Source organism: Carettochelys insculpta, chromosome 7 (assembly GCF_033958435.1).
Source record: "Carettochelys insculpta isolate YL-2023 chromosome 7, ASM3395843v1, whole genome shotgun sequence".
NCBI classification, from domain to species: domain Eukaryota; kingdom Metazoa; phylum Chordata; order Testudines; family Carettochelyidae; genus Carettochelys; species Carettochelys insculpta.
In genome coordinates this window covers 3,080,305-3,103,219 of record NC_134143.1, presented here as the reverse complement: position 1 = coordinate 3,103,219, position 22,915 = coordinate 3,080,305, and the positions used below count along the sequence as shown (strand labels likewise).

The 22,915-nt window shown below is 51.4% G+C and overlaps 4 non-coding genes across 4 annotated transcripts; 2 read left to right on the top strand and 2 right to left on the bottom strand.

Annotated features, from left to right (window-relative positions):
- Positions 1–1,441: 1,441 nt before the first annotated feature.
- TRNAP-UGG (transfer RNA proline (anticodon UGG)) lies at positions 1,442–1,513 on the top strand. Its single transcript has one exon. It is a non-coding gene; the product is annotated as a tRNA-Pro (tRNA).
- Positions 1,514–6,874: 5,361 nt separating this feature from the next.
- TRNAR-UCU (transfer RNA arginine (anticodon UCU)) lies at positions 6,875–6,947 on the bottom strand. Its single transcript has one exon. It is a non-coding gene; the product is annotated as a tRNA-Arg (tRNA).
- Positions 6,948–19,153: 12,206 nt separating this feature from the next.
- On the bottom strand, positions 19,154–19,226 carry TRNAF-GAA (transfer RNA phenylalanine (anticodon GAA)). Its single transcript has one exon. It is a non-coding gene; the product is annotated as a tRNA-Phe (tRNA).
- A 3,117-nt stretch (positions 19,227–22,343) lies between these two features.
- Positions 22,344–22,417, top strand: TRNAT-UGU (transfer RNA threonine (anticodon UGU)). Its single transcript has one exon. It is a non-coding gene; the product is annotated as a tRNA-Thr (tRNA).
- The last annotated feature ends 498 nt before the right edge of the window (positions 22,418–22,915 follow it).

Here is a 22,915-nt window from a genome sequence, read left to right as displayed (position 1 = left end):
GTGAGGGGGAGGAGCCCCACACTGGGTCTTTATGGAGGCCTGAAGGCAGTCACGGTCTCCTCTGCACTTCCACACATTGCAGCTATGTCAGTGACCCAGCCCAATCAGAGACTGAACTCCAGTCCACCTCATTCATCCACCATGAGGCCCAAACCCCTCTCTTAACAAGCATGTGGATGGAGAAGCACAACCATGATAGAGCCAGAGATTTGCAGACAACCATCCCAGCACTTCGAGGTCCCACTGAGATTTCAACGCAGATTGCAGGAATGAGAACCCTGAGCGCTGCCCATTACCCTATGGGCCCTGCAGTTGTACTTTTCTTGGGAACCTGTGACTCTTGGCAGGCTGCTGCCATGTGCTCCTTGCCTCCCTCCAGCTGCTTCATCGCCTGCCCCATCTCTGCCTCTCTCCTCCTCCAGACATCAACCCCAGCCCTTCCCGCTGCTGACTGCAACTGGCTGTCGGGCCACATTTCTCTGACGCCCTGAGAAGGATGAGATAAGTCCATTCTTCCTTTACAAAAACCAGCTGGAGACAAATAACGGAGATGCAGAGATTGGAAAGGTCGGTGGTGATTGTAGAGCAATATCCGGCCAACAGAGGAGATAATAGCTCTGGCTGTGAATTCACAGGGTAACTGACATCCTCTCTGCACACACATTTGCAAAGTGTGCAGACACCATGCGGCTGAATATGACACATTTGAAAGACTCTGAATGATCATCTGCCAAAACACGAGCAAGCTGCAGACTTTTGCAGTTCACAAAACCATCCCTGTTGCATGTATAGCACCATCACATCTAGCTCAGCAAATGTGTGAGAGCCCAGGCCCACCAGCACAGAGGAGACCAAGAACCCACACCTGACTCCCTGCCAGCCCTAACACGTGGGCCTGCCCAGCTTTGCTGGTGTTTGGATTCTGTAAGGCACCAGGGTGAGCTCAGCTTGTGCTGGGTAGAGTCACACAGACCAGGCAGGTAAAGGGGCTATGAAGGACTAAGCCCAGCATCACCAGTCCATCCAGCTCAGAGTGTGTGAATCTCACTCCAGGCAGGAGGGAGTGTGGGGAAGGTTTGGGAGGTGAGGTCAGGTGCAGTGGGAGTGAGAAGTGATGTTTGTTCTTCCTCCACAGCTGGGTTTGCTTTGCAAGGCCGAGTGTTGCTCAGAGAGCAAAAAGTCTTGAGTTGAACTCCCTGATGCTGCCCCCAGAGAGTGTGTTTGCTGCTCTCCTTGACTTTGTGTTGTTCCCGACATTTTTCTCCCATTCAGAGTGGTTTGTGACCTGTTCAGAATGTGAAGTTAGTTTCTTGATTTGGACCTGTGAAGAGACCTTGGAAATGACCCTGGAAATCAGAAGTTTGATGCAGAACTTCTCAGAGCACTGGCTGTTTGCTCAAACCTGGTCCTGGAGCATATCCCAGGCATCTTTTCAAAAGGGGGCTTGTTGGTCTAGGGGTATGATTCTCCCTTTGGGTGGGAGAGGTCCTGGGTTCAAATCCCAGACAAGCCCTTTTCCTCATGCTCTCCCTGGGCAGCTGGTGGCCTTGCAGGTATTCTTCCTCAGCTCATTTGCTCAGTGTGAAGAAGTAGTTGAATGGAACTGGATGGCTCAGCCCAGACATTAACTCTGCCAAGATGAGGCCCCTGCCAGCGACTACACCCCTTCTCTTCACTGTGGCAGCGCCTCTTGCTGGCAGAAACCACCAATGCCCATCGTGCAACTCAGCTGTGTTTTGGATAACTTGGCATTTCCCATCTTCTGAGTGAAAGGCCCTTCAATTCTCTTTCACTCCTACAGTGACCCAGGCAGTCCACTTGTTCCCTGCCACAGGCCCAATCTATGCGATGCCAACAGGGGCCGCTGGGGGAACCCAGGCCCACGCTCCTTCTGGTTCCAGCCCAGCAGGGACCCTACTTCAAGCACTTCTTGGCTTTTCACTCCCACTGCTCCTCCCCTGCATTGCTTCCTACAACTCCCCCTTCATTTGGCTCTACTGGCTATGAACCCTCAGCCTTTCAAGTGATGGCCATTTCCCAGCAGCCTCTGTGTTACTAGCATCCATCCTGCCTTTACAGCCCCATCTGCTCCCGCTGGCAATCGCTCTGTGCTCCTGGTCATTTCCCCCAGGTGCAGCCTGGGCAGTGATTCCTTCACAAGCCTGTGCTGGGGGGATGTCCTGCCACAGTTACCGTTTGGTTTAGTTCACGCTCAGGACTCTGAGTTGTTCCAGTCTCTGCACGTGTTTTGTTGCTCTGGTTGGTTCTTGTTTGAGGTTCTTTTTTGAGGCCAAGCAGAGCAGCAGGGGACATGGCAGGCAGCTGTCCCAGGTAAGAAACCCCTCATCTTGCAGACCAGGACTGTGGCCTCTCTGGAAGCCCCAAGGTTAACTACGACATGAGCCTTTGGGGCAGGCGTCACTGCATGCTCGTCTCAGCGCCACCTTCTGACCCATGGCAGTAGGGCTGCTGTTAGCCTGGCTCACTCAGGTCTTGCTTTCAGGGGCTCTGGCCAATGCCTGCAGCTCAGGAACTGGGGCCTTTTCTGCTGCTGCATTGGTCACTTCTGCAGTTTCCTCTCTGGTAGGGCTGTGCTGCTCCTGGGCTTGGGGCCTTTCTGGGGCTCCTGGCAGCTCTGCCCCAGCCTGGTGAATATTGCCTGCTGAGAGCCACGGGCTTGTCCCTGTGCCTGGGACAGGCCCCACTGCTGCTGTCTGACTGTGATGGAGCCAAAGAGCTGTGAGCTTGTTCTGCACCATGAGGTCTTTGTGTGTCAGACTCCTGCCTCCCCCAGTGCTGGCTCTGGTTCCCCTGCCCAGCACAGCCCGTGGTGAGCAGGCCCTGCATGTGCACGTCATATTGTGCCTCTGTGCGATCAATGGAGCAGAAAGCTGAGCCTCGCAGGCTGGGAACTGACTGCAGCTGAGGGCTGGGTTTGCACAGGGCTGGTACATTTGTAGAGGGAAACGTGCGGTGTTTAAATCCATTTCAAACATCTAGTGCAACCCCCCCACTTACTGGAGAGGGAGATGAAAATCTATTTCCTTTAAGGAATCCCCGTGAAAAGGAGCATTTGGGACCTCTTCAGCAGCAGTCAAGTTCATCACCACCTTGCTAGTCACCAGTGGAAAATGGTGAGAGTTTTGTTACGATGGAGAAGTAACTTGACCTCTCTCAGAAGGAGTGTGAATGTGACAGTCTGGCCAGCCCAGGAGTTCGTGGTGCCGGCCTCCCAAGCCTGTCCAGAAAAGGCTTAAGTTGCAGGTTGCCTGGTGTAATGGGCAACACTCACTCAGAATTGTTAACTGTGCAATGTGAGTTGACAGCTCAGTGGGACCTCCTGGTACATCGAGTGCTGGCTGTAAATCTCTGTCTGTTCAAGGACTGGGCCTTTTTTATCCACAGGCACACCTGAGTGTGGGGCTTTTCCTCATGCTGTATGAATGAGGCTCACTGGAGCTCCACCAAGAGTATCTCACCTTCAGAGGAACCTCCCAGAAATTGGCCCATGTCCCCCACTGGTTCAAAGCCCTCCCCACGCACCAAGCCAAAGGGGAATTGGTTGCTGTGTTCACCTCAGCTGCTCTGAGGGAGGCTGTGGCTGAAAGCCTCCTGCTCTCTCCTCCCACTCAGCCAGCCACTGTTTTACTAAGGGAGGGGCCCCTCCTAATCTCCACTACCTCCCCCCCACCAGCAGCCACCACAAACCTGGCACTGCACTGAGTTAGCTGCAGTAAATGATAGTAGTTGTCAGGCCACCATTTCCCGCTGGTGTGGTCTGTCCCCTGGCTCAGACACCCCCCCAGCCTGGCCCACTCTCCTCCTCAGCCAGCAGTTTAAACCTGAAATCAGCACAGCAGCCCCCGCAAACCAACACGTTCTTTCTTCTTCCTTTCCTTTTCCTCACGTAACCCTTCTATTTATGCCTGGTGCTGCCAGAAGGGCCGGGCTCAACTCCTGGGGGGTTTCCTGTCAAGGGTACAACCAACCAGCTTCAGCCCCCACCCAGTGGCCTGGGACAATTTCACCCCCGTGCTGGGTGCCTGTAAGGCGGTTCTGCCCCCTCGCAAGCGCAGAGTCTGAGATAGAAACAGCCTGTTTAATGACCATAACGTACCCCCAGGTTACAGTGACAGATGCAGTGTATCTAAGCAAAGAAGAGACAAACCCCTTTTCCAAGATCCCATCCCCATATGCAGTTGAACCTCGTCTCTTGCCGGGGCTCTTGGCCCTTTACCACAAACACAATTACAGGGCCTCTGGCAGTGCAGTCCCAAACCCAGAGCCCACACGTACATCACCAGGGCAGTACAAGCTGCCCACTTGTCTGCAGCATCCCCTTGCTGCCTCCTGCCAGCCACTGGCCTCCAATCAGCTCCCCACCATCATCCACCACTCCTCCTTCCAGCCCCCTGCCAGTCACCATTGTCACTCCCTTATCTATTACACTGCTGAGAATTGCCCTGAGGCAGCCCCTGTGATTTCAGCTTTATAGGGCCTTAACTATTACTGTGTAATTTCAGCTTTTAATATCTTCTGTGGGGTTTCATGAATATTATAGTACCCAGCTCTTTCTTTTAACAAGCAAGAAAAGCTAGTCAAGATAGGTTTATATCTGCCAAACAAACACATGGACAAGCCCTCAGCACATTAGCTAAAACAACAACCACCTTTTTTTTATTTATTTATTTTTTTTTGCTTTACAATGCTTTAAACCAGGGAGCCCTGTGTCATCAATGTCTTATGCAGCTATGGCGACTGCCCTGTCCCCAACAACAACCCAGACCACTGGTGAGATCTCACAGCTCCTACACAGAGTGTCAGCTTAAATTGTGATTTTACAAATTGTGATGTTTACAATAGACGAAATCTCATGGCTGACTTGCTACCCATCAGGCTTTGACTGAAAGGTATCACACAGGCACACCTTTGCATTCTTATGCAAATGATCTCTGGGAGACACATTCCTCCCAGCCTCAGGAAATCCCAGCCTCAGTAACCTTGTGTTCCTGCTGCCACATTCCCAACACTTCCACTGTACAGACTGATCTGTTATCAGAAGGGAAGGAAGAAACTCAGGCATTGAGCTCAGCCCACCTGCTCGGAAGACAACCAGGCTAACACTTACACCAAGCCCTCTTTGTCCTCCTTGAAACACCCAGAAATAGGGATCCCTGAGAACCTGTTTTCACCCCCGGTGCAGCCAAGTCATCTTCTCCACTGGATTTTCCCTTTCTCTGAGAGGCGCGGGGGCTGGCTCCAAGCAGAGTGCTCTGGTGAGCTTTCGTGGGACAGACCCACTTCTTCAGAGCAGAGCCAGAGCAGAACACACTCAATATTTAAGGCACAGAGAACCAAAAACAGTAATCAAAGTTGACAACTTCAAACTCTCTCAGACAAAGAGTTAATGGGCACAAAATGGACATCAAAACATTCCTGATTCACAAACTAGTCAGTGTACATTTTAATGGAGTGGGCCATTCTGTTAATGACTTAAGAATTTGCATCTTATTGAAGAATTTTTATTTCACTTTGGAAAAAGAGACTGCTCAACTCTCTTTCATATTCAAATTCAGCACATTAACATGTGGTTTGAACCGGGATGCAAATTTTCTGGGATACTACAGTGGCTCTTTTGCATACTTGGCTTCATCTAATTTTTGACTCCCCTCCCGCCCCGCCCCTCTGCTCTCTGATTTGCTGACCTTGATAATAAATTTTTCTGATTTGTCAACCTTGATTACTGTTTTTGGTTCTCTGTGCCTTAAATATTGAGTCTGTTCTGCTGTGGCTGTGGGCTGAAGAAGTGGGTCTGTCCCACGAAAGCTCACCTCAAAATTATTTTGTTAGTCTTTAAAGTGCTACTTTACTGCTTTTTTGTTCTGGAGAGAGAAAGTTTAATGAAACTCCATTTGTAAAACCACTCTGGCATGGGGGAGGAAAAGGAGCCGGGGAAGCGGGTTTGTCTTGCAGGGGCCTGAAGATCAATGACTCAAAAGCGAGTGTCTGTCACTTACGTACAGAGGAACGGCAAAGCCCAGGGCAGGAAGAGGAGAGGGCTTGTGCTGCCAGCGGGAGAGAGCTCACTCCAGCAGTCTCCTCAGGCTGAGGGCAGGTGGTAACAGGAGCCTCTTGGGTACCCACAGATTTGAGTCTCTTCCTTTCCCACAGTGGCCCATTTTCAGGATCTGCTTTTTCTCAAGCAACCCCTTTCTCCTTCTCCACAACCCAACTTCTGTCTGACACACGTGGGATGTGGCCACACGAGCCTCTCTTTTGCAGGGGCTATGGGAGTGCGCCACTTCAGAAGATGCTGTGATGTAGGGGGGTATGTGTGTGTGTGTGTGTGTGTGTGTGTGTGTGTGTGAGTGGCTCACAGAGACTGTGGGGCTCCTGCTGAGGGTAACCTGGTGACCAGGTAACACCTTTGTACTGCAGACAAAGGGGGAGGTGGAGCCCAAGGAGTTTAAATTGAAACTGGGAGTTGGGAGCAGTTCGTCTGGGGTGGGAGGGAGAGAGACAAAGGAGGGGGCAAGGCCCCAGCTCTGGGGGCCCCTCAGGGCCTCCTCTTCCCAACACGGATTGGATTGGCTGTCTCTGCCTACCGTACTGACTCTCCTGTAAGATGCTGTGTCCTGTCAGCTAATAAACCTGCTGTTCTCCTGCTGAGGGAGAGTCAGTCCTGCCCACGGATGGGGTGCAGAGCTTGGGAAGCCTGAACAGATGCTAATCAGGCAGTGATGTCAATACGCAACAACTCAATAGCATAAAAGCAGCCTCCTGCACTTGAAAAGGGCCACTGCTGCAAGGACCCTATTGGACTGATGAAAGCCCCACCTTTGCCTTGCAACTAATAGGAGGTAGAGAGGGGCTTTACCCCAGATGGGACTTGAACCCACAATCCTTGGCTTAGAAAGCCAATGCCTTATCCATTAGGCCACTGGGGTACTCAAGTAAAAGGAAGCAATGAGGGATAAAATTCTCTCTCATAAATGTACGTTTCTTACCTTGGAAGACAAAACATTTGTTCTTTCTTTGTATTTGTTCTTTCTTTGTTGTGATTTTGAGAAACACCCATGGACTAACTCTGCAGTAGCAACAAAGGAGTGACCCACACCCAGCTAGATGTCAAGTTACCATCCCTGGCCATTCACCACTAAGGGACATGTAGGTAACAGAGTCACAGTTCCCATGAAAGGCAGCTGCTCAATGGGCTGTACGCCGTGAGCTGCCTGGCGCTGAGACTCACCGAGGTTCTTTCTGGCACCCAGAGGAGCATGTAAAATAAGGGACATTGACATGATCGTTTCTCCTCTCCTCCTGTTCCTACACTGAAGGCAGCAACAGTGTTGGAAAGACAAAGAAACCTTTGACTTGTCCAAACCAGAAAACCATCCCAGCAAGCACAAACTGCCAGAAGTTATGGGGAAGGGAAACCTTCCAATCTGGCTCAGCCTGAGAACATTTAGGAATTAGACCAGAATTTCTCTTTTCTTTCTCTTGGAGCAGTTCTGGACTCCAGCACCAATAGCACCTCGAAGCACATGCAACTGATCTGCTTGTGGGGAATAAATGCTTTTTAACGTTTCATCTTAGCTGCTGCGGTTTTGATTGACATTTGGGGAGTCTGTGCAAGGTAAAGTGCAGGGAACTGGGCTTGTTGACCTCGTGAGGTCCCTTCCAGTTCTAGTACTCTATGAAAGAGACTGAAGCACGGTCACCCCTTTGATTTACTGAGGGACTCAAGAGGGAGCTCACTCTAATGAGATGGTCTACAGCTGTGTCATGTAAGCCTTTTGTCAGAATGAGTTGGCAGCAACCAAGGCCTGTTTCAACGTCCAGGGGTCCCTTTTCATCCACCTCACATAGAACCGGCTGGAGCCCCCACCCAGTAGCCCGGGAAATTCTCACACCCCTGGGCGCCTGGCAGAGGCAATGCTTCCCCACTCAGAGGCAGAGAGTCTGAGTGGAGAAAATAAGCTTTTAATGAAAGAGGCAGAAAAGTCATATGGCACAAGCTTGGGGAAATACCACACCCAGAGTTCGCAACCAACCCTCAACTAAGTGTCCCTGCTAAACTAGATGGAACAGCGCCCTTTGCCTCTCAGGCTCAGCAGTCCTCTACTGTAAAGAGTCAATCCACACCCAAACTTTCTCCCTACCCACTTCAAATGGCCCACTTACAAGTCTGCCCAATCCGTGCAGGCCCTGACAAATCACTTTAGACTTGTCTACACTCGCCCCTTCATAAAACTAAACAGGAAGAAGGGACATTTGAAGAATAGGGGGTCCCTTCGACAGGCCCCCCCTACACAGACGGCACAAGATTCGAAAGTGGCACTTTTCAATCCCTGTGTCCTCCGTTATGCTAATGAGGCACTGAATATTCATGGAGGCACCTTCTTTGCTTCTTCTGACCTCACTCATGACCATGCCCCTTCCAAAAGGAAGAGGCTGGTGTCGATGGGGCCCTTGACGCGTTCCCTCACTGAACAGGAGGTAATGCAACCTCTGTGCTGGACCATCGTTCCGCTTCCCTTGCCAGCTGCCCACCCGCCAGCACACCTGCTGGCTGCTTCTCACACCAGATGCCCCTCTACTCTCTTGTGGGTTTTGCAGTGGACAGAACCCTGGGGTTGTAGCACTCCAGGGCTTCAGCTACCCGCTCACAGGGGATTTCAGTCCCGAGTGGTATTCAGCTCTGGACCTACGTACAGCATCTCAGTCTCACCAGGATGGATTCTTACAGAATAGTTATAGACCCATCTCCAGCTCTACCTTCCAACAGCAGGGGGAAGAAATAGTCACACCAGTTTTCCTGCTGTATCACCCAAAGGCTTCCAGCAAGCTCAATCAACCACTATTCCTCCCCTTTTCCACCTCATAATGCTTTGATGGAGGGAGCCCTGTGTAACCCATATCTTACACGGCAGTGGTGACTGCCCCGTACCCCACAACACCTTCAAGCATTGGTGAGACTCCACAATTCTTACCCTGGGTGACAGCACAAATTGTCACGTTACAACAACAAGTTATTTACAATAGACGAAAAATCGTTGCTTCACTTGCTCCCATCAGGCTTTGTTTACAAGGTACCACATGGGCACCCCTTTACATTTTCGTGGCAAAGACCTCTGAAGGGCACATTCCCCAATACCCCAGCAGCACTGAGTTCCTGCTGGCACGTTCTTCACAACAAGAAAAAAATTCTGAGAAGCAGGAGATGAGCTGATGCCTCCTTGCATACAGTTCATGAGCAGCTCAGGGGACCATTCCTGCAATTCACCTCGCAGGCCCCCTCCACACTGACAGTGGTGTGACAAGAGAGCAAAAAGGTGTGTGGGGGAAAAAACTGCTCTCAGGGTTAAAAGAGGTTTTTTCACACTAACCAGACTCACTCTGTAAGCGGGTACAAGGGGGTCATCTGCACTTCTTTGAAGTCCCCACCCTGTCAACGAGAAGTCCCTATTTTGTTGCCTAGAGACAATTTATCCTGTAGGCTCCTCTGTCTGTGTTATCAGGTACCTTTGTAGTGTAAACTGGCCTCAAGCACAGCTGGTGTTTGCAGACACGTCTCAGGGCAATTCTGCTGAGACTTTCATATGTTAAAGACGACAATTAACAACTAAACTGTCCAAACAAACTGGAAAGAGTCCTTGGAACTGGTTCTCATGGCTCCCACTTCTTTGGAAGCTGGCAGCCTGCATGCATGCATCATAAAGTTTCCTTTTAGATCTCACTCTTGCCTCACTGCTTTGACCTCCAGCCTCGGACCTTTGGGGGACACTGTACGCCAGGGGAACAGGGTTCCCCAACACCAGCCAGGAAAAAGTCATGGGTGCTCAGAAAATACACTTGCTTATGGGTTGCATGGTGGAAGGGGCAGTACTCAGGACTTTCAATTCTGCAATCTGAGTTCAAATATCAGTGGGACCTGGTGGTTCTCTACTGTATACCTCTTCTTTTCCAAAGGCTTGGCTATTTTATCCCCAGGAGTACCCGAGTGAGTGCTTTATCCTCCTGCTGGATGAATGAAGCCCATTGGAGCCAGGTGTCTGGTTGGGCTGACTCACCAATCCACCTGCAATATATTGGTGACCTAGAACTCACCAGTGTGTGTAGAGATAGATGTGGTCTGAGGTTGTGTTTCTCATGGCTGCCCCTGATGCCCTCACAACTTGTCCTGGAGGTGCCAGGCTATTCCTATTGCACACATGGCACTTAAAGAAAGGAGCACCAAGACCAGGCTAAAAAAATCATGGGACAGCAGGAGTCCCAGGCTGGAGCCCAGCTCACCTGTCCTGCTGATACTGACACCTCTATGGGATGGCTCAAAAGCCACAGAGCACCTGAGGGCAGTGCAAGAGGAGGGGAGGACCATGACCGTATGTGGCCTGAGAATCTTCATAACGTCTCTGAGCCAGGCTGCTCCCCACCACCAAACCTTCAGTAAGAACACCCCCAAAGCAGCGTGTGGTCTACAGGCAATGTCACAAGGTGGGAGGAAATCAGCCAAATCCTCAGTGAGGTCTCATAACTGTGGGGCTAATTTTAGATGTGGGGCAGGAGATGTGTCCTGAAGAGGCTGTTCCCCAGCTGGAGACAAGCACAAAACAAGCCAGAGCTTGCACAGGGTTCGGCACAGTCACATGGAGACCTGCCCCAGGCCCTGTGTCTGGTTCTGCAGATCAGTCTATTGCTGTTGGGGCAGAGAGGAGATTGTGACATTCATTCCCCCTCGGGCAAGTGTCTGTCCCTTTCCCAGCTGTGTACTGCACAGCTCAGGAGCTGGGAGAGACCAGAGCCCCTGAACCAGCCTTGGGAACAGGCCCTTCCCTTAGAGGCAGCTGCCCACGTCCCACTCTGCAGCTGAGCCAGGGCTGCCCCCTCCTTGCCAGGGCACTACACCCTTGGCTGTGCTTGGGGCCCTGCTCAGCCCAGGCAGAAGCTCTGCAGGGGACACAGGTGAGTGCAGCGCTGTTGGGCTGACACAGGCTGGGCCGAGCAGCAGCCAGCCTGTGTCCCGCATGGTGACCAGCCCACATTGCCAGCATTTCCCCTCACCTCTGACACAGACGGCCCCCAGGCAGTCCCTGGGCAGTGTCTCAGGGCGTGTGCAGCTGTGTTGTCCTGGTGTGGCTAAAACACAGGCCTTTTTGAAAGCAAGATTTGAACCTCCACCCAGGAAGCCCACTAGATTTGAACTCCAACGCCTTAACCACTCGGCCATCACAGCTGTGAGACTATTACTGCCCCCAGGCCAGAGGCCCTGGTGAATGCTCGGTGGGCCGAGGCTGGTCAGGAACCCTGCCAGACAGCTGGTGGGTTTTGCTGCCCTCCCCTTTCCTCAGCCCCGGCCCCGGCAGTGTCCCTGGAAGCTGTGTGCTTGGGCGGCTGCTCAGGAGAGATGCAGGTGCTGCCTGGCTAATTAGCAGAGCCCCACAGGCAGCAGCCGGTGTTTCTCTTGGAGGTGCACATCTGCCCAGGCCTTGGTGCACAGAGCAAAATGTATTCTACGTCCCCAGGGAACATTCGAGGGGACTGTGGCCCTGGGGCAGCAGATGGTGGGGGAGGGGGATCATTCTGCCCTGGAGAAAGTTCAGTGTGAAATAGGAAAAAAATAGTTTTCTAATTCAGAAAATGTTGTTGCAACAAGGTGCAAATAGAAGAACATTTTCATTTACACGCAGCAGCTTTCCCAAAGCCGGCACCTAGGCACACTTCTCACAGTGGAATCACTTCCTTCCTGAGCTCATGGGAATAAGAGGACTTCGAAGTAGGCGGGGTCCTTTCGAAAAGGAGCCCTGTCTGGATGAGACGCACGGTGGCGAGCCGCATCAATTTCGAAGCGCCGCTGCCGCCCGCATGCTAATGAAGCGCTGAGGATGCATTTCAGCGCTTCATTAGTAAACTTCGAAATGGCCATTTGCGTGGCCATTTCGAAGTTTGGGGCACGTGTAGACACGGCCTATGGCTCCCAAAACCAATCCTGTGGCAATCCATGGCCAACGACCTGGAGCCTTGTATCCCCCAGACCCTCCCCTTCAACCCATCTGAGGGGTTTCAGAAACCCAGCCAGGAGTGAGGCCAAGGTCAAGGAATTCTGGTGCTCTGAGGGGATGAGGAGCTATTGCTCCACATGACAAGCTGGTGCCAGGATGCTGCAGTTTTCAGCCACCTCTTGACTGGCCTGAGCTCCAAGGGACACCCCACCTGCAAAGCAGACCAACGATGGAGCAAAGTGAAGGAACTGTGGCAGGTCTACTGCCAAGCCCATGATGCGGCCACCATCTGCCCCACTTCCAGGAGCTCAACAGCCTCCTGGGACCCACCTGGGATACCACCAGGTCAGATGGAGCCCAACTGGATAACAGGCTGTCTGGACACCCTCACACAGGCTGCGACCACCCAGCTGGCCCAGCCTCCCACTCTCTCACCAGCCACTTCTACAGCCCTTGCCCAACATGTCCTCCACAGTGTCCCACAGCTCTCCCCACACATCCGCCCACAGTCCCTAACATTGCTGCCCTGCTCCCACCCAATCTGCCCCAACCCCTCCCTCCTTTCTTGCAGCCTCAGTTAACCCAAGCGTATTGGACCCCTCCCTTGCCCTCACTTCCTCATGATCCCAGCCCCATCCCAACCCTGGTGGGAATGTGGAGTATGGCCCCTTGTCCCTTCCCTAGAAACCTCTCACAGTTCTGTTGCCCCCCCACCCCCCCCAGACATTATGTCTGAGCAAATGCACACCATGAGTGGACACAAAAATACCGAGGTGGACATGCTCTGCTAACCAGCTGGGAAGCATTGGAATCTCTGCTGAGCACTCACACAAGCCCACACCTTACACAGAACACTGACGGCGGCTGCAGCACAAAGATGGAACTTGCTCAAGTAGGTGATTTTTCTCCCCAAGTCTCTTTTTGTAACGTGCCAAAAAGGGAATGATTTCTGGTACCCCTCAGGGATTTTCTAGACCAATTAGGCCTGATTTTGGATAGATTAATTTAGGTTGCTGATGTCATTTATGTGCCAGCGGGAACTCAATGCTGCTGAAGGCTGGGAGGAATGTGTCGCCCAGAGATAATTTGCATGAGAATGCAAAGGTGTGCATGTGTGATACCTTGCAAACAAAGCCTGATGGGTAGCAAGGAAGCAATGAGCTGTTTTCGAATGTAAAGTCATTGTTGTAAAATCACAATTTATGCTAACACTCAGCAGAAGAATTGTGAAATCTCACCAATGTCCCAGGTCATTGTGGGGGACAGGGCAGTCGATGTAACTGCATAAGACATGGATTGCACAGGGCTCCCTGGTTTAAAGTCTTGTTTGACCAGTCCCTCTTGCCTGTTCGAAGATAGAGCTGGGTATTAATGCCTTTCTATGAGGCTGTCCTTTTATAGATATCAAAATTTTAAATCACAGGGTTTTGCCTCAGACTAGACACACAGTTGCAAACAGGTGGCATGACCTGTGGGTAGTTGGTAGGAGAAGTAGAAGGTGGACAACTGGCAGATGGCTGGGAAGAGCAAGCAGAACACTGGACTGGAGCATATGTAACATGAGGGAATTCATCAGTGTGAGGTGTCAGTGCCCACATGGACTGGACCAAGTCATAAGTGGGGCATTTGAATTCAGAGGTGCAGAGAAAGTTGGGTGTGTGGATTGACTGTATTGCACTGGTGAGCCTGAGAGGCCAAGGACATTTCTCAATGCAGTTGACCTGGGCCAGTTACTTGAGGATTGGTTATGAACTCTGGGTGTGATAATTTTCCCAAGCTGTTGCTAATTGACTTTTCTGCCTCTTTTCTTAAAAGTCCTTTTCTACACTCAGACTCTGTGCTTGCGCGTGGGGAAGCATTGCCTGTGCGAGGTGCCCAGGGGGTGTGACAATTTCCCAGCCTACTGGGTGGGGGCTCAAGTGTGAGATGGATGAAGAGGAAGCCCTCGAAGATGAACCCAGCCCTGGTTGCTCCCAATTCCTTCCATCAGAAGGGTTAGACTGTATATGAGGTCTTGGACAGGGGGCTGCAGCCAGGGGAGCGTAAGAGGGAGAGCAGGAGATGGCGCTGCTGAAGAGGTGCCCGTGAGTGTACTATGGGCTGGTGGGAGTGAAGTGAGTTTTCTGGACTGTGTGAAGTTTGATTCTGATTGGGGGTCATGTCAGTGATGGTGTCAGGTGGGATTGTGTGTCTGGGCGGGTTTGATCCCTTGTTCCCTTGATTGCCTTTGATCAGCCTGAGGCTCAGCCTGCCCCTGTGTGGCTAAGGAGGGGGAAGGCCTGAGCTCGGTGAGCAGCTTTAAAAGCCAGCGGCAGAGCAATAGGGGACGGAAGGAAACAGGGAAGTTTAAGAGGGAGTGTGATGGAAGGAGTGACGGAATCAAGTTAATGCCTTTGGCTCTTTCTGAGCCCCTTGATGTTATGAAAATCCGCACAGCAGTTCCATCCCCTGTGTGAGCAGAGAGGGGGACTGAGCCTGTTTTTCTTTCTCCCCCACAGGGGGCTGCAGGCACCACAGACAGGCGTGTGGCTCCATCCCCTTTCCATAGCCTTGTTCTGGCCACAGACTGAGCCCAAACAACTAACCCAAGGCTCAACTGCAAGGTGGGGCTGGTGACACATGGGGATACAACCCCTTTGGTGCATTACAAGCCTGGCATTTGTGCAGTTCTCAGAGTAGAGAGCAGGAGCTTGGTACATATGGTGGATGTTGGCCACTTGACTGTGTGGCTGCACTGCCAGAGTAGGAGTTTCACCATCACTTTCCCAAGAAGTTCATGTCTGAATTAGGCCTCAGTCTTGCCACTGCTCTCACAGAAACCTGGAGCAGGGGTGGGGCAATGTCAGGAGAGACATTGAAAAGAGGCCAGTTGGGGATGTTGAAAAAATCAAATTGATGTCACTAGTGGGATTTGAACCTACACCTCTCTTTCAACAGCAGAGCACCCGTGGGAGGTAAAGACCATATTTTGAACCAGGTGCTTTCACTCACTCAGCCATGCTGACAGAGCTAAAAGCAGCACTCACTGGCTACGTCTACACGTGCCCCAAACTTCGAAATGGCCATGCAAATGGCCATTTTGAAGTTTACTAATGAAGCGCTGAAATGCATATTCAGCACTTCATTAGCATGTGGGCGGCAGCGGTGCTTCAAAATTGACACTTGTTGCCGCCGCGCGGAGCGTCCAGACAGGGCTCCTTTTTGAAAGGACCCCGCCTACTTCGAAGTCCCCTTATTCCCATGAGCTCATTCTTCTATGCTCATATTTGCAAAGTAGGTGGCAATCAAGCACCCAAGAGACGGGAGCTCTTATTGGCTCTTATTCTGCCCCATCTTTAGATATAAAAGTTTCATGAATGGAAAAAAACCACACTGAGGAGGAAGGCAGCGCTCTTAAGGATTCTTCCGGAAATGAGTTGGCCCCACAGAAGAAATAACAAGAGAAAGGAGCACTGTTCCTCAACAAGTGACTACTTACAGCTTAGGCCAAAGTGCAAACCACAACACTGCAGCGCACACTGACAGTTTGGTGCTTTTCTGAAGTGTTCTCAGGAGCCAGTGCATCAGCCACATTCTCTTTGAAGAATGGGCAAGCAAAGGGCACCAAGAACTTTTCAAAACTTTGCCAATAACAATGGTGCAATAACTTCTCCAATTCCCTATTTCACAAGGAGTCGAAACACAGCCAGACCTTCCAACCATCAATTTTCATATCCACTCATTGTTTCCTGCCACCGCCCAGGGACTCCTTCAACAAAACAGGAAACCATAATGCAACACCATCAATGGATTCTCTTCTAGCCAGTGCTTGCACCCACAGCACTTAGGAGAGGCAGACACGGTGTTCCCAGGCTCCATCCTAGTGCACAGGAGGTCCAGCAGCACAGTCACAGCCCTGCCAGGCCAAGGGGAGGGAGCAGGTGGAAACAAGCCATAAATGTAGAGCACATTAAGCTGGGGGAGAAAAGTGTCAATTAAGCACAAGCAGCTGCTCCTCTTGTGTAATGGACAGGACTCAGGACTCTGACTCTTGCAGTCTGAGGTAAACTTCTCAGTAAGACTGCCTCAGTTTCCCCTTCCACACAGCAGTGCAGGCTTGTTACGCCTTTACTGCTCTACCCAGCTCTACGCCTGTGCACAGGTAATGGCTTATGAGCTGCAGGTCCTGTGACTTCTCTGCTCCTGTTCCCAGAATGTGCAAAAGTTCCCCTGAAAATCACCACTGTTACACACTGTGAAGAGGTTTCCCATCATGCCTGCCCCACAGACAGCCACAGGCCCTCAAGCAGGACCAATGTTTATTTAACACAACTTTCATCTTCCTCTTCTCAATAAGACTTTTCCCAAAACACTTTTGAACCCTGACTCTCTTGCCCTTCTGGAAGTGAGTAACATGAGCTGTGAGCTCCACATTTCCTTCCCCTCACCTGGATAGGTGTGTCTTATTTATACCCGCTGTGCACAGCTGGAGCGAATGCAGAAGGGCATGAAGCTACAGAGCACCCGAGGGGGAGAGTCAGCTGGTGAGAGGTTTTCTTCTCTCCTTGGGCAGGTGGAAATAGAATTGAAGAGAAGAAAATCCTCTTCTACATTCCAAAGATGATGGAAATAGCAATTGGTAATGTAGTCGCTTCTGCTAGAGCTGAGGACAAGAACAGTCATTTGCTACCAAAGGCCAACATGTCAGTGAAAGGTGTGAGAAGATTCCTGTGTGGGATGAGACAATCAATGCAAGAAGAAAACTGCCCACTATGGGCTTTGAACTTATGACACTGCATGGAAACAGCTCATTGGTGATCAAGAGAACTAGCCAGGCCCCAAGAAACAACTTTCCTACCTTCTATCACCCAGTTGAAGGAGTTAAGTGTGTGTGAAAGTCAAATGCATGTGGCAAAGTGTTCACAAGTGCCTGACCAAAGTGTCTCCCTTGCCCTCAATTGGGTGTTCAGGTCTCTGTGGGGAGACACAGCTTCAAACTCCTCTCCTGACACACCCACTTTTTGGCCACAAAAAACAGCCTCAGTTCAACCTCCCCAGTCACATGAGAAAAGTCCGTGCTCAGGATTTCTCTCAGAGGCCCTTTCCCGCCCTCTCCCTCTTCAGCTCCTGTGATGTGAGATCAACCCTCCTCCCTTGGCCTCTGGGAGAGAACTGCAGCCAGCTGGGTGTGTGCTCCTGGAAAAGACTCCATGCGAAGAGCAGCAGCTGAGGTGGAGAGGGCAGAGCTGGGGTAAGTGAAAGCAAAGGAGTGATGGTCCTTTGGGGGTTTGTCTATTATCAGAGCTGTTCAATCCATAGGACAAAGGGGTGGGGGTGGCTGCACTAGAATAATAGAACAGGGGTGGAAGAGACTTCAGAAAGCCATCAAGTCCAGCCCCCTGCCCGAGGCAAGACCAGACCCACCAGATCAGCCCCACCAGGGTTTTTTCAAAACGAGACTTAAACATCTCCAGGGATGGAGACTCCACTTCTTCCCTGGGGAGACCATTCCAATGCTTCACCACCCTCCGAGTGAAAAAGTTTTTCCTAATGTTCAACCTGGAACTTCCCAACTGCAACTTGAGTCCATTGTTCCGTGTTCTACCATCCGTGACCACTGTGAACAGCCTCTCTCCAGCCTCTTTGCAGCCTCCCTTCAGTAAGCTGAAGGCTGTTATCAAGTCCCGCTTCAGTCTTCTCTTCTGCAGACTAAAGAGTCCCAATTCCCTCAACCTTTCTTCATAGGTCACATGCTCCAGCACCCTCATGATTTTGGTCACCCGTCTCTGGACCCTCTCCAGTGTAACCACATCCTTCCTATAACTGGGGGCCCAGAACTGGACACAGTATTTCTAATGTGGCCTCACCAAAGCCGAATAAAAAGGAATAATCACGTCTCTGGATCTACTGGCAACCCTCCTCTTGATGCAACCTAATATTCCGTTAGCTTTCTTGGCTACAGTGGCACACTGTTGATTCATTTCCAGTTTCTCGTCCACTTCAACTCCCAGGTCTTTTCCTGCAGAACTACTACTGAGCCAGTCAGACCCCAGCCTTTAACAATGCTTGGGATTCTTCCGGCCCAGGTGTAGGACTCTGCACTTGTCCTTATTGAACCTCATCAGATTTCTTGCAGCCCAGTCTTCCAATTTCTTGAAGTCACTCTGGACCGTAGCCCGACCCTCCAGCATATCTACCTCTGCCCCGAGCTCATTGTCATCCACAAACATGCTGAGGGTGGAATCCAACCTCTCATTCAGGTCATTGATAAATATGTTGAACAGACCAGGCTCCAGAACTGAACCGAAGTGGAACTCCACTAGAAACCGACCGCCATCCCGACATTGAGCCGTTGATCACGTCCCACTGGGTCCAACCTTCTAGCCAGCTTTCTATCCATCTTACCGTTCGTTTATCCAATCCACATTCCTTTAACTTGCCATCCACACCACCTGTGAATGCTGAAGTCGCCTCCCATCAGGTCTCTTGATTGCTCCCTGCCAGCCACTCAGCCTGTGTCCTTTTTTTTGGGCCTCTGCTCATAGCAGCCAGAGAGGAAGGACAGGCTCCCTGGCCAAGGCTGTTGGTGGATGGTTTTTGTTTCACTTATAACAAAAGTGTTCCCTTGGCTCATTGAAAGGTACCGCAGGCTGTCTGATTGCTGGCACTCATAGGGGCAGGGAATGCCAGGCTCCAGGCCAGCCATAGAAGCAGGAACACATGCCAGGACACAAATGACATCCTGTGTTTGTTGCTGATTTCAGCTTGGAAACTTTTGGGATAACCAGCGCACCACAGAATCTCCGCTGGCTTCCTCTGAGCCTCCCCTGCAATGCCATCCACCTGTGTGGCATGTGCTGTGACACGTGGATAGGCCAACCTAGAGAAAGTGGTGGTGAGAGGCCCTAAGAGCTGCCTTTCACTAGCTCAGCGGGTGGAGCAGTGGACTTTCGGGAACTCTCAGCAAGTTCTGTGTAGTTGACTGGATGAGAGTGGGCACAATGGGGTCTTTTCACCCTCCCCTTGCTGAGGAAGAGCAAGAGAAGAAATGAAAAGCCTTCAAGCACCAAGGTGTCCGGAAAGGTCTGACAACGTCCTTTTCAGGAGCATTTGCCAGCAGCAAGGACCCAACAAGTCACTAATTGCTCTGGGACCTATGTTAGGAAAAGCTCTGCTAAAGCCTGGGATTGAACCAGGGACCTTTAGATCTTCAGTCTAATGCTCTCCCAACTGAGCTACTTCAGCAGCTGCTCAAAAGTTTCCATCTCAATGTTGGAAATGTTTTTCTCAGCTATTGTTGCCTTTGCGAGTGTCCTTGAGAGGCAGGAGGAATATTGGCAGCTTCCTTCAGCTTGAGTTCCTCTTTTGCCCCATTTCTGCCTTACTTCCTGGTTCACCCAGTGGCCGCAGGGGACTGCAGGATACTGATGGTAAGGAAGAAGATGGGATCTGACCCTTTCACCACAAGAGTATCTTACCACATCCTGGCCACTTAGCCTCAGGATCATTGTGTGACCGGATGGTGCCCAAGCTTTTGAAGAGGGACAAGAAGTAAACAGGGCCACTCATGTGTAAAGGCCAAGAGTTACAAAGCAAAGCAACCCCAGGAAGAGTCTTTGAAGAAGTGACCCATCGGGATGAAGCATCCACAGGTCCTCAAGTGCTCTCGGCCATTCTCCCTGTTGAAGGAAAAGATCCAGGATCATTGAACCATGGAGATAAATGTGTGGTTGTGCAGATCAGGTCGGAGAGAGAGCTATGGTTTCTTCAACCATGGGATTCTCTTCTGGGCATACACGTTGCAAGGAGGAGATGGGATGACTTAACAAAGAGAAGATTCAGGGGCAGAAAGAGTCCCAGTATGGGGTCAGAAACAAGGTGAGTGGGTTAAGAGAGTTGTTCCCAGGCAGAGGAGTTAGCTCAAGTGGCAGAGCGCTCAAAACATTGTCCTGGTATAAGTGTATAACACAAATTCAGAGCTCCTCCTTTCCTGGCTATGTGTAGATCATTTATAGGTGCAGGGCACAAACGGAGCTGATGTGCAAAGACATGACACGACAGAGTGCTGAGGAGGACAGTGAGCTGGCAAAGGGTTTTTTTCTGCCCTCTTGGGGCATATGGGGATGGAACTGAAGAGAAGAAAATCCTCTTTTGCTCTCTGAGGGTGACAGAAACATCAATTGCTCCTCTCCAGACCTGAGGCCAAGAAGAGACTTTTCCTGCCTAAGGCCAGGAGCTCAAAGGAGACAGAGAGGGAGAGAGAGAGAGCAGAGCCCTGGCTGGGCATCTCCTGGGATCATGATTCCAGCTAGTTCAAATAGTTCTTTTGAAAAAGGGGCTTCAAAACAGGTTCCATTGTTTGTAGATGCTGAATGTCCAAATATCAGAGCAGTATTTCCAAACCCATGTTGTGTGTAGCTGTGCGATATCAGAATCAACAACTCTGGAATCCCTCTCCTGGAATCGCTTATTGAGGCAGAACACTGCTGTGCACACACAGCCTTTGTGTCCCTCAGCCGTAGCCATGGGCAGCCACAGGGATGCTGTGGCCTCTGGAATAAGATGGGTGAGTCAGAAATTATGTTCAGACACAGGGGAATTAGCTCAGTTGGCAGAGGGCTCATTTAGCACACGAGAGGCTTTGGGATAAATGCCCACGTTCTCCAACAGAAGTGGTGACTTTTTTCCTTCTTTTCCAAGGCAGCATCAGGCTGGGAGCGAAGCTTCTCCAGTGCCCTCTTCCATTTCCCTCCATTTTGCTCCCTGCAAAGAAGCAGCCCATTAGGGTTCGAAAGCTGCTGCACCCCGGCCTCCTTGGCCTTAACGATTTCTCCTTAAAACAAAGGTTAACCTGGGTCATGTGCTATGATTACCAAATCTTTCAGATGTCGCCAGTTCCCCATTTCTAGGGAGCTTCCAGCACTGACCACAGTTTCCCCAGTACAGCAGTCCCAGGACACCTGTCCTCTGGGTCTCCAATGGCCAAGGCCCTTCCCCAAGCAATGTGGACCATGAAAGCCCTGTGGTTGCCATGACAATCTGGGCACTGCAGTAGGTCTTCTGGAGGTGGGGGACAGTTTTTTACACCCCTGAGAGACACCACCCAATTGTCTAGCGCGGATCTGTGCAAAGAGTCACCCCCCTTGGGAGTTAAACCTCCCCAGCTCCTCTGCCGGATGGGATCTAAACTGCAGCAGAGCGAAGCAGGCCCAGGTGTGGCTGGCAGGAGTCAGGTGTGGGCAGACCCCAGAGCTCAGGCTGAGGCAGGCCTCATGGCTTAGCTGGCTAAAACACCTCCCTTCTAAACAGGAACCCCTGGTTTCCTGTCCCAGGGGTGCCCAACTACTGCCCTTTCAGGAAACCTGCCAGGACATTGTACCACACGGATGTGAGATATAACCCCCAATGCCCATTCTGCTGGTTTCCAAGATGCTGACAGGGGCTCGTAAGAGAGCTGCTGACACTTCAGTGCTCCTCTGCTGAGGTCCAGGGATCATAGATTCAAGTCTATTGTTCAGGAATTATTGTTTGTGTTCCTTCATGCTGGTCCCTGCGTGTCAGCAGCCACCCCACATGCTACTGGCGCCTGGGGGTTGGGGAGGCTCTTTGTGGCTGTGTCCTGGCCAGGGCTCTCCCCACCTTTGGTTCTCTGTGGTTTTAAGCCTCCCCATGGAGTTGTGAGCATTAGTTGCCTCCTGCTCCAGCTTCCCAGAGAAGGGGAGTTGTGGTGGGCTGCAGCCTGCAACTCCTGCTCCCTCCTGCTTTCCCCTGACTGTCAGCCTGGCCCTGGGCCTCTTTCCTTTCGCATCAGAGGGACGAGGGACAAAGCTGAGTTGAAGTGCAAGGGCCAAACTTGCGGGCGTGAGGTGAAGCTGTGAGAAAAGCAATGCCTGGGAGTGTGTGAAAAAATGGGAAGACTTTATCTTATTGTCAACCCCAATATGAGCAGCTGGCAGGACTCTGACCAGGGATGCCATGGGAGGGACCTGTGAAAAACATATCATTTGTCACAGAAGCTGCTCTTATTTCTGTGCTGGAAATCACCTCGTCCTTAGGAGTTCTAAATCTGCCCTTCCCCAAGCAACGTGGACCACAAAAGCTCTCTGATTGCCAGGATGATATGTGCACTGAGCGAGGTCTACATTGTACTGGGGGGGTGGGGACAGTTTTTACACCCTTGAGTCACGGAGTGACACCACCGAAATTTCTATCCCAGACCTGTCCAAAGAGTCACCCCCCTTGGGAGTTAAACTCCACAGGCTCCTCTGCCTGACAGGATCTCCACTCAAGCAGAGCTAAGCAGGCCCAGATGGGGCAGGAAGGAGTGAGGTGGGGGCAGACAGGAGAACTTGCCTGGGAACAGGCACCATGGCTTAGCTGGCCAAAGCACCTGCCTTGTAAGCAGGGGATCCTGGGTTCAACTCCCAGTGGTGCCTTGTTATCATCTCTTTTTGGGGTTGGCTACTGTTAGCAGACAGGACTGGTCCATGTGTGTATTTGATATGACCCACCATGTACATTCTAATGATATCCGTGATGCTGACGGACTCACAGCAGAGCTGCTGACAGCTCCTGGCTCCTCTACTAGTGGGGGCAGGGTTCTGGTGGGGGGGTGAGGCTCTTCCTGGGGGTCTGCAGGCCAGGGATCTCTCTACCTTTGATACTGTGTTTTTCAAGCCCCCCCATGGAGCTGTCAGCATTGGCAGCCCCCTGCTGCAGGTTCCCAGAGGAGGGGAGTTGTGGTGGGCTGCAGCCTGGGATGACTCCTCCCTTCTGCTTTCCTCTGACTTCTGAATGCTGGACTGAATGCTGGACTAATCTCGACCTTCACAACCTCCTCTGGTGAGGAGTTCCATTGGTTGGCTGTGAGCTGTGTGAAAAATGCTTCCTATCTGGTTCTGGTAGATCTGGTGCCCATTAATTTCATTCAGTGA